The sequence below is a fragment of the Centropristis striata genome, chromosome 19, assembly GCF_030273125.1.
Source record: "Centropristis striata isolate RG_2023a ecotype Rhode Island chromosome 19, C.striata_1.0, whole genome shotgun sequence".
NCBI classification, from domain to species: domain Eukaryota; kingdom Metazoa; phylum Chordata; class Actinopteri; order Perciformes; family Serranidae; genus Centropristis; species Centropristis striata.
The window spans coordinates 23,582,319-23,592,560 of NC_081535.1; positions in this window are offsets into that span (position 1 = coordinate 23,582,319).

Below are 10,242 nucleotides of genomic sequence, written 5' to 3' on the forward strand. Positions count from 1 at the left end.
ACGCGTAAAGACGCATCACATGAGAATGTCCGTGAGGAATGAAGGCTGGGAACAATAAACCTGCTGCTGTGAAATAAGTTTAGACGAACGTTACACACTGTAACTGTCAACAAGAAGCAGAGGAGGTCTGAAAGAGAGCGCTCCATGTGAACGCGAGGAGGAGGGAGCGTCAGTCGGATCACTCTGATAAAACACCTTAAACAGAGCGAGTGATGGAGAAGAAGAGACATCCCGCAGGTAGAAAGGAATGTAATGTGGTGATGTCGTAACATCACCTCATGTTATCTGTTTTTAATCATGCCATGGTGGCTGGGTCCCTCTCCCCTGGGTTCCTATTTATTTTTTTATTTTTTTTCATATATGGCCCTAATACGCCGTCGTAGTAGACGATCCTGGTGATACATTAATTATTTAATATCCCAGAACATGATTGTGTCCGCTGAACACCGGCCAATATTTTATTAGGTTAGATGATGAAGGTAAAATGTAAATTATGTCACTCAGTAATGATCAGCCTCGCGTGGGACTGATGAAAATGACAAACAATGTAAAAGTGTTTCTTGCTGACGGACAGACTCTCATACTCTCTACTGTTTTTTGGTTTTTTACTTTAATATATATATATATATTATATCCATAATAAATCTGTACGGTGGAAAAAACAGATCACGAAAAGGAAAAAAAGGAAAAAGGAAAAAAAACTTCTAGAGCGATCTTTCTCTTAATTTGTTATAAATGTAGAAATATGTTTGTGGTGTTTTTGTTGTTCAGAGTCACAATAAAACAGATTTTAATTACATGGTGAATCATATAAATAAAATATAAAACTTGTGGTGACACACTTTAGTTTAATCTGTGATCTGTCTTCACTCCGGTATCAAACTACAGCGATGTTGATGTATAACATCAGTCCGATCAGCTGCTGCGTCTATTCAACGAGTCAGGGGGCGGGGCCACCGCTAAAAGACTTCCGCATAGGATTCTCTCGTGTATCCTCGCTTGTGCCTCCTCCGATATGCCTCCGATATGCCTCCTCTATCCTCTATCCTCTATCCTCCGATCACAAATAAGAGCTTTGGGACGGTCTTAAAGATGGCGCCCGCGAAAGAACTTCCGGTTCAAGCGAGGATAGAGGATAGAGGAGGCGAATATTAAGAGCTTTGGCATGTACCCGTAGGCTGCTTCTCAATTCCCTTAATTTTCGCCTCCTCTATCCTCTATCCTCGCTTGAACCGGAAGTTCTTTCGCGGGCGCCATCTTTAAGACCGTCCCAAAGCTCTTATTTGTGATCGGAGGATAGAGGATAGAGGATAGAGGAGGCATATCAGAGGAGGCACATCGGAGGAGGCACAAGCGAGGATACACGAGAGAATCCTATGCGGAAGTCTTTTAGCGGTGGCCCCGCCCCCTGACTTGTTGAATAGACGCAGCAGCTGATCGGACTGATGTTATACATCGCAACATCGCTGTAGTTTGATACCGGAGTGAAGACAGATCACAGATTAAACTAAAGTGTGTCACCACAAGTTTTATATTTTATTTATATGATTCACCATGTAATTAAAATCTGTTTTATTGTGACTCTGAACAACAAAAACACCACAAACATATTCCTACATTTATAACAAATTAAGAGAAAGATCGCTCTAGAAGTTTTTTTTCCTTTTTCCTTTTTTTCCTTTTCGTGATCTGTTTTTTCCACCGTACAGATTTATTATGGATATTATTAAAGTAAAAAAAAAACAGTAGAGAGTATGAGAGTCTGTCCATCAGCAAGAAACACTTTTACATTGTTTGTCATTTTCATCAGTCCCACGCGAGGCTGATCATTACTGAGTGACATAATTTACATTTTACCTTCATCATCTAACCTAATAAAATATTGGCCGGTGTTCAGCGGACACAATCATGTTCTGGGATATTAAATAATTAATTTATCACCAGGATCGTCTACTACGACGGCGTATTAGGGCCATATATGAAAAAAAAAAAAAAAATTATAGGAACCCAGGGGAGAGGGACCCAGCCACCATGGCATGATTAAAAACACATAACATGAGGTGATGTTACGACATCACCACATTTCATTCCTTTCTACCTGCGGGATGTCTCTTCTTCTCCATCACTCGCTCTGTTTAAGGTGTTTTATCAGAGTGATCCGACTGACGCTCCCTCCTCCTCGCGTTCACACGGAGCGATCTCTTTCAGACGCGTTGTTGCGCATACGCCTACGTGACGGCTGCGTGACGGGTGAACTACGCCTCAAATACGTGACATGAAGACCCGTGTCACTGTTAAGTACAATTCTACATAGGCATACAAACACGCGAATTGCGAGTACACCAGATAACATGGGTGACGGGTGAAAAGTGCCACTAGCGAACGTAGCGGACGCCTGTGTGTGTGTGTGTAACGCGTGTACGCCTATAACAGTTCAGCTGTTACACAGAGTCTCATCTTCATATGGTATTGTTTATAAGAAAGCAGAACTTATAGATGAACTCCAAGCCCCCACGGAGCTGTCAGGATATTTCTATTATTTTCAGGCCCATTTTTATTTTCTTGTTAACGAAATCTCTCTCTCTCTCTCTCTCTCTCTCGGTTTGAATGATATCGAATTGATATTTAATGATAGCAAGGGTGAAAGGGATAATTAAAATAATTTCAGCTACTTAAAAAATAGTAATAGTAAAGTGCGATGCTCACAGCCAGTTCCCAGCTTCGTGCGTGGACATACAGTTCATTAAGCACCAGCTGTAATTAGGTAGGTTTACCTGCCTACAGACGCAGTAATCGCTGTCACCCCTGAATATTAAGTAGCCATGCGGACCTATCTAATGAATATTCAGTAGCCATGTGGACAGCAGTCCACAATATGATTCCATCGGACCTTATATCTACACTGTTTAACCCAATTCGGCACTTATGCACAGATCCATTATGTTTTACAGATATTTGTAGTTAGCTAATAAGGTAAAACATTTTGTTTAAGCTGCATTTTGCTGACTTTCACTCCTAAAACAGGCTAATTAAGCCTCCGGTTTTGGCCGGAAAAACGTTAAGTTTATCTGGTATGTACGAGATAGTCTTTCTCTTCATCTATAAGTTATGCTTTCTTATAAACAATACCATATGAAGCTGAGACTGTGTGTCAGTGGCGAAGGCAGAATAAATAATAAAACACTGCCTATATAACACAAGCTCTCCCAACAGAGCGCTATGAAGGCTGTACACAATACAACAGTAAAGACAAAACATGCGTATCGGCTCTATCGTACGGCACAATAAATCATTTTATTGCACAAAGTGCCGACTACAGATGAACCCAAACAGTAGATAAGGTGTTAAGGAACAGCACAACATCAGACAGAATCCTCACATTAACGGTGATTGTTGTTTCAGTACCACGGACAGCTTATGCGTAACAGAGCATGCGCATAGCCTACGGCAACAAGTTAGTGTGGAAACCATTAAGGACACAATACCGGCCTTTAATCTTTCTGTTGTCTCACGCCAGTGTTTACTTGTACTGTTTAAGGTTGAGCCGCCAGCCGTTGTGAGAAATAAAGCATGACGCGGTGCGAGCCGCAAATATAACGACCACCCGTCAACGAAGAGTTCCAGGGTGGTCACAAGGGCCGAGTTACAAATGCAATTATACATTTATTTCCTTTCTTACTTGTTTATATTTTTTGTAACAAAATATGTTTTTATCAAACTATGATGTCAAATTTTGAGTTTAACAGCCGCTTCGCTTCACAATTAAAGCAATCCATGTTTTACCAAGACAGACCTATTACACAGTTTAGGCTGTTTCAGTCTACCTAAATGCAATTTAAGTACACGACTTGGCGGATGCTTAATGAACTGTATGTCCAAGCGCATAAAATTACTCAAGAAGCATCCTTATTCATTGGACAGGTCCGCATGGCTACTTAATATTCAATTTGTACATTACAGCTGATGCGTAATGAACTGTATGTCCAAGAGCGAACTGGGAACTGGCTGTGAGCGTCGCACTTTACTATTACTATTTTTAAGTAGCTGAAATTATTTTAATTATCCCTTTCACCCTTGCTATCATTAAATATCATCAAGAAAATAAAAACGGGCCTGAAAATGATAGAAATATCCTGACAGCTCTGTTGGGGCTTGGAGTTCATCTATAAATTCTGCTTTCACAATCCCGTATGAAGCTGAGACTCTGTGTAACAGCTGAACTGTTATAGGCGTACACGCGTTACACACACACACAGGCGTCCGCTACGTTCGCTGGTGGCACTTTTCACCCGTAGGGGTATTTTATGCCAGCACACTATACTTAAACGCCTAAAACGCGTCTCCTGTATAAATAAAATAAAATACCCCTGATATCAGGGGTATTTTATGCCAGCACACTATACTTAAACGCCTAAAACGCGTCGCCTGTGCCAGCATAAAGTCTGATTAATAGGCGTGCTTACAGACACACGTATTGCGAGTACACGAGATAACATGGGTGACGGGTGAAAAGTGCCACCAGCGAACGTAGCGGACGCCTGTGTGTGTGTAACGCGTGTACGCCTATAACAGTTCAGCTGTTACACAGAGTCTCAGCTTCATAGGGGATTGTGAAAGCAGAATTTATAGATGAACTCCAAGCCCCAACAGAGCTGTCAGGATATTTCTATCATTTTCAGGCCCGTTTTTATTTTCTTGATGATATTTAATGATAGCAAGTGTGAAAGGGATAATTAAAATAATTTCAGCTACTTAAAAATAGTAATAGTAAAGTGCGACGCTCACAGCCAGTTCCCAGTTCGCTCTTGGACATACAGTTCATTACGCATCAGCTGTAATGTACAAACTGAATATTAAGTAGCCATGCGGACCTGTCCAATGAATAAGGATGCTTCTTGAGTAATTTTATGCGCTTGGACATACAGTTCATTAAGCATCAGCCGAGTCGTGTACTTAATTTGCATTTAGGTAGACTGAAACAGCCTAAACTGTGTAACAGGTCTGTCTTGGTAAAACATGGATTGCTTTAATTGTGAAGCGAAGCGGCTGTTAAACTCAAAATTCGCCATCATAGTTTGATAAAAACATATTTTGTTACAAAAAATATAAACAAGTATGTAAGAAAGGAAATAAATGTATAATTGCATTTGTAACTCGGCCCTTGTGACCACCCTGGAACTCTTCGTTGACGGGTGGTCGTTATATTTGCGGCTCGCACCGCGTCGTGCTTTATTTCTCACAACGGCTGGCGGCTCAACCTTAAACAGTACAAGTAAACACTGGCGTGAGACAACAGAAAGATTAAAGGCCGGTGTTGTGTCCTTAATGGTTTCCACACTAACTTGTTGCCGTAGGCTATGCACATGTTCTGTTACGCATGAGCTGTCCGTGGTACTGAAACACCAATCGCCGTTCATGTGAGGATTCTGTCTGATGTTGTGCTGTTCCTTAACACCTTATCTACTGTTTGGGTTCATCTGTAGTCGGCACTTTGTGCAATAAAATGATTTATTGTGCCGTACGATAGAGCCATACGCATGTTTTGTCTTTACTGTTGTATTGTGTACAGCCTTTATAGAGCTCTGTTGGGAGAGCTTGTGTTATATAGGCAGTGTTTTATTATTTCTGCCTTCGCCACTGACACACAGTCTCAGCTTCATATGGTATTGTTTATAAGAAAGCATAACTTATAGATGAAGAGAAAGACTATCTCGTACATACCAGATAAACTTAACGTTTTTCGGCCAAAACCGGAGGCTTAATTAGCCTGTTTTAGGAGTGAAAGTCAGCAAAATGCAGCTTAAACTAAATGTTTTACCTTATTAGCTAACTACAAATATCTGTAAAACATAATGGATCTGTGCATAAGTGCCGAATTGGGTTAAACAGTGTAGATATAAGGTCCAATGGAATCATATTGTGGACTGCTGTCCACATGGCTACTGAATATTCATTAGATAGGTCCGCATGGCTACTTAATATTCAGGGGTGACAGCGATTACGGTGTCTGCAGGCAGGTAAACCTAACTTATTACAGCTGGTGCGTAATGAACTGTATGTCCGCGCACGAAGCTGGGAACTGGCTGTGAGCGTCGCACTTGACTATTAGCCTACTATTTTTTAAGTAGCTGAAATTATTTTAATTATCCCTTTTTTACCCTTGCTATCATTAAATATCAATTAGATATCATTCAAACCGAGAGAGAGAGAGAGAGAGAGAGAGAGAGAGAGATTTCGTTAACAAGAAAATAAAAATGGGCCTGAAAATAATAGAAATATCCTGACAGCTCTGTGGGGGCTTGGAGTTCATCTATAAGTTCTGCTTTCTTATAAACAATACCATATGAAGATGAGACTCTGTGTAACAGCTGAACTGTTATAGGCGTACACGCGTTACACACACACACAGGCGTCCGCTACGTTCGCTAGTGGCACTTTTCACCCGTCACCCATGTTATCTGGTGTACTCGCAATACGCGTGTTTGTACGCCTATGTAGAATTGTACTTAACAGTCACGCGGGTCTTCATGTCACGTATTTGAGGCGTAGTTCACCCGTCACGCAGCCGTCACGTAGGCGTATGCGCAACAACGCGTGTACAGCGTCTGCGTGACGCCTACATGACGCCTGTCTGTCCATTGAAAGTGAATGGAATTTACACGCGCACGTTAGACGTTTGATGTCATCGCATAGGCGCTGTACACGTGTTTTAGTATAGTGTGCTGGCATAAAATGCCCCTCATACCCCTGATAGTGTGTGTCTGTGTGTGTATGTGTGTGGCACCGGACGGACCCAGTGAGGCATGGACCAGTATTACCCCCCTCCCCCGGGTCCGTATTTTTTTTTTCATACTTGGCCCTAATAGTTGTCCTAATACAGCAGCAAATAATAATTAATAAATTATATAAAGGCATTCCCGTGCCCCTGAGCTGGACACAGTTCACAGTATAAATACACAATGGAGGTTGTTATTCATGTGCAGGTGTTTGTTAAACAGAGAAAACACTTATTATTATTATTCTTATTATTATTATTAGTGCATGTCTCCAGCTGTTAAAGCGACTGACAGCTGATCCAGCTGTGATCCGCTGCCGCCGTCATTAGAAACGGACGTCGCTTCACGTGACGCTTCGGAGGGAAGGACGTCCCATGTCTCTTAAATAGTTTCCCCTCTCCTCGCTTCCCTCACTTGCGTCTCTCCATGCATCCCTGGTGGGCGAGACTAAGACGCAAGTGAACGGCGCAAGTGAGGGACGCATGGATGCGAAATAGACGACATGGGATGCAGCCGTAGACTCCGCATTGAGTGCTGAAGCGTACGTCGACGTCGCCGCCATCTTGGATGTGGCAAAGTGGAGAAGCGGAGACAGCGAGAAGATGCCTCATTCATGTGCTGCATGGAAATGTACCAACAGATTTACAGTACAAACCCGATCGCATGGCCATAAAAAAATACTTTTGATTGTATCTGGCTATTATAACGTCATTTTACGAACAGAATTTGCTGATTTTGGCTAATACTATGAAGTCCCGCGTACAATACTAATAAGATAGATTACTTTATTCATCCCCAAAGGGAAATTCGGTTGTCACAGCAGTCCGGTATTCAAGTAAAATAAAATACTGAGGTAGCATAAATAAAAAACAACAATAGAAAAAACACTGGATAGAACAAGGACACTTAAGAAGTTAAAAAAGCAGATCAGTTGGTAGGATGGCAAAATGATGGTAATTATAATTATACTGATGATATGATGGCAGCAATGCTATAGTGACTAGACGGTATATAATTATAATAATAGTACAGTATATAATATAAAATATATGTAATAATAAATAGTAAAAATATAAAATAAAATAATTATAAATAAAATAGTATGATATATAATATATAGTATGATATATGATATACAAATATATAATAATAGTAATAGTAATAATAATAAATAAGGCCGGTATAATAATAATAGTAGTATATTACAGTATATAGTAATAATAATAATAGTAATGTCAGCAACAGTACATATAATAATAATAATAATAATAATAATAAATAAAAATAAATTGACTGCAATTGTATAGCTGTATAGATATGTATTCTCATCAATGCCCCCTGTGTAGATATACTGTATATATGTTCATCAATGTGAATATAAAAACGATTAATCAAATCAGTTAAATGTAAACGTTAGTGCTCTTTATTCAGAAAACCCTCATGTCACATCTACATTTCAGGATCTGGTTATTATAGACACAGATTAAATATTAAATTTCAATATGTAATGTTGCTCCGCTGTTCGATCTGCCCTCTGTCTCTCTCTGTGTGTGTGCGCGGCGCTGACTCACTCACAAGGCAGCCTCTTGGTAATTACGTCTCGCAAAGTTGTGTGCAAAGCGCCGGTCAATTTACGTGCACGTGTACTGGTCCTATGAAAAACATTGAACACCGGACATTCTCGTGAATTTATAAAACCCGGCCGGACGCCCCGGACAGGACATAAAAAGTGGATATGTCCGGGCAAAAGAGGACGCTTGGTCACCCTAAACATAAGGAGTAAACATTGATAATCATCACTTTAAAAGTTACATACTTTGTTTTTGGTACCTATTTGTTTCCCAGATATATTAGTGTGTGTGTGTGTGTGTGTGTGTGTGTGTGTGTGTGCGTGTGTGTGTGTGTGTGTGTGTGTGTGAATGGGTGAATAAGAGGCATTAACTTAAAGCACTTTGTAGAAAGGCGCTTTATGAAGTTCAGTCCGTTTCCTTTCATTAGTTTACAGTCAGATCTGCCACATCCAATATGGCGGACGCGCTGACGTATTGCAGCAACGGACCAACCTGCTCAATGCGGAGTCTATGTATATATGTCTATCATAGACTGTATATGTCTATGGGGGAAACGATTTAAGAGACATGGGACGTCCTTCCCTCCGAAGCGCCACGTGAAGCGACGTCCGTTTCTAATGACGGCGGCAGCAGATCACAGCTGGAGACATGCACTAATAATAATAATAATAATAATAATAATAAGTGTTTTCTCTGTTTAACAAACACCTGCACATGAATAACAACCTCCATTGTGTATTTATACTGTGAACTGTGTCCAGCTCAGGGGCACGGGAATGCCTTTATATAATTTATTAATTATTATTTGCTGCTGTATTAGGACAACTATTAGGGCCAAGTATGAAAAAAAAAAATACGGACCCGGGGGAGGGGGGTAATACTGGTCCATGCCTCACTGGGTCCGTCCGGTGCCACACACATACACACACTTTCAATGGACAGACAGGCGTCATTTTCTCTGTTTAACAAAACACCTGCACATGAATAACAACCTCCATTGTGTATTGAACTGTGTCCAGCTCAGGGGCACGAGGATGCCTTTATATTATTTATTTATTATTATTTTATTAGGACGGCATATTAGGGCCAAGTATGAAAAAAAAATACGGACCCGGGGGAGGGGGGTAATACTGGTCCGTGCCTCACTGGGTCCGTCCGGTGTCACAAATGCAAGCACACACACACTTCAAAGATGAATAAAGATTCCATAAACCCGGCTCCATGGCACGCGTAAAGACGCATCACATGAGAATGCCCGTGAGGAATGAAGGCTGGGGAAAAAAACCTGCTGCTGTGAAAAAAGTTTAGACGGACGTTACGTACTGTAACTGTCAACAGGGAGCAGAAGAGGTCTGAAAGACAGCGCTCCGTGTGAACGCGAGGAGGAGGGGAGCGTCAGTCGAATCACTCATAAAAAATCACTGTGATAAAACACCCAAAACAGAGTGAGTGATGGAGAAGCGGAGACATCCCGCGGGTAGAAATCAATGAAATGTGGTGGTGATGTAGTACCATCACCTCATGTTATGTGTTTTTAAGCATGCCATGGTGGCTGGGTCCCTCTCCCCTGGGTCCCTATTTATTTATTTTTTCCATACATGACCCTAATACGCCGTCGTAGTAGACGATCCTGGTGATAAATTAATTATTTAATATCCCAGAACATGATTGTGTCCGCTGAACACCGGTCAATATTTTATTAGTTTGGATGATTAAGGTAAAATGTAAATTATGTTTCTCAGATCAAAGCTACACTCAGCAATGATCAGCCTCACTTGGGACTGATGAAAATGACAAACAATGTAAAAGTGTTTCTTGCTGACGGATGTTATGACAAAGTGCCATGCGTATGCCTTTTCACATAACTCTCTGAACATTTTCACATAACTTTATAT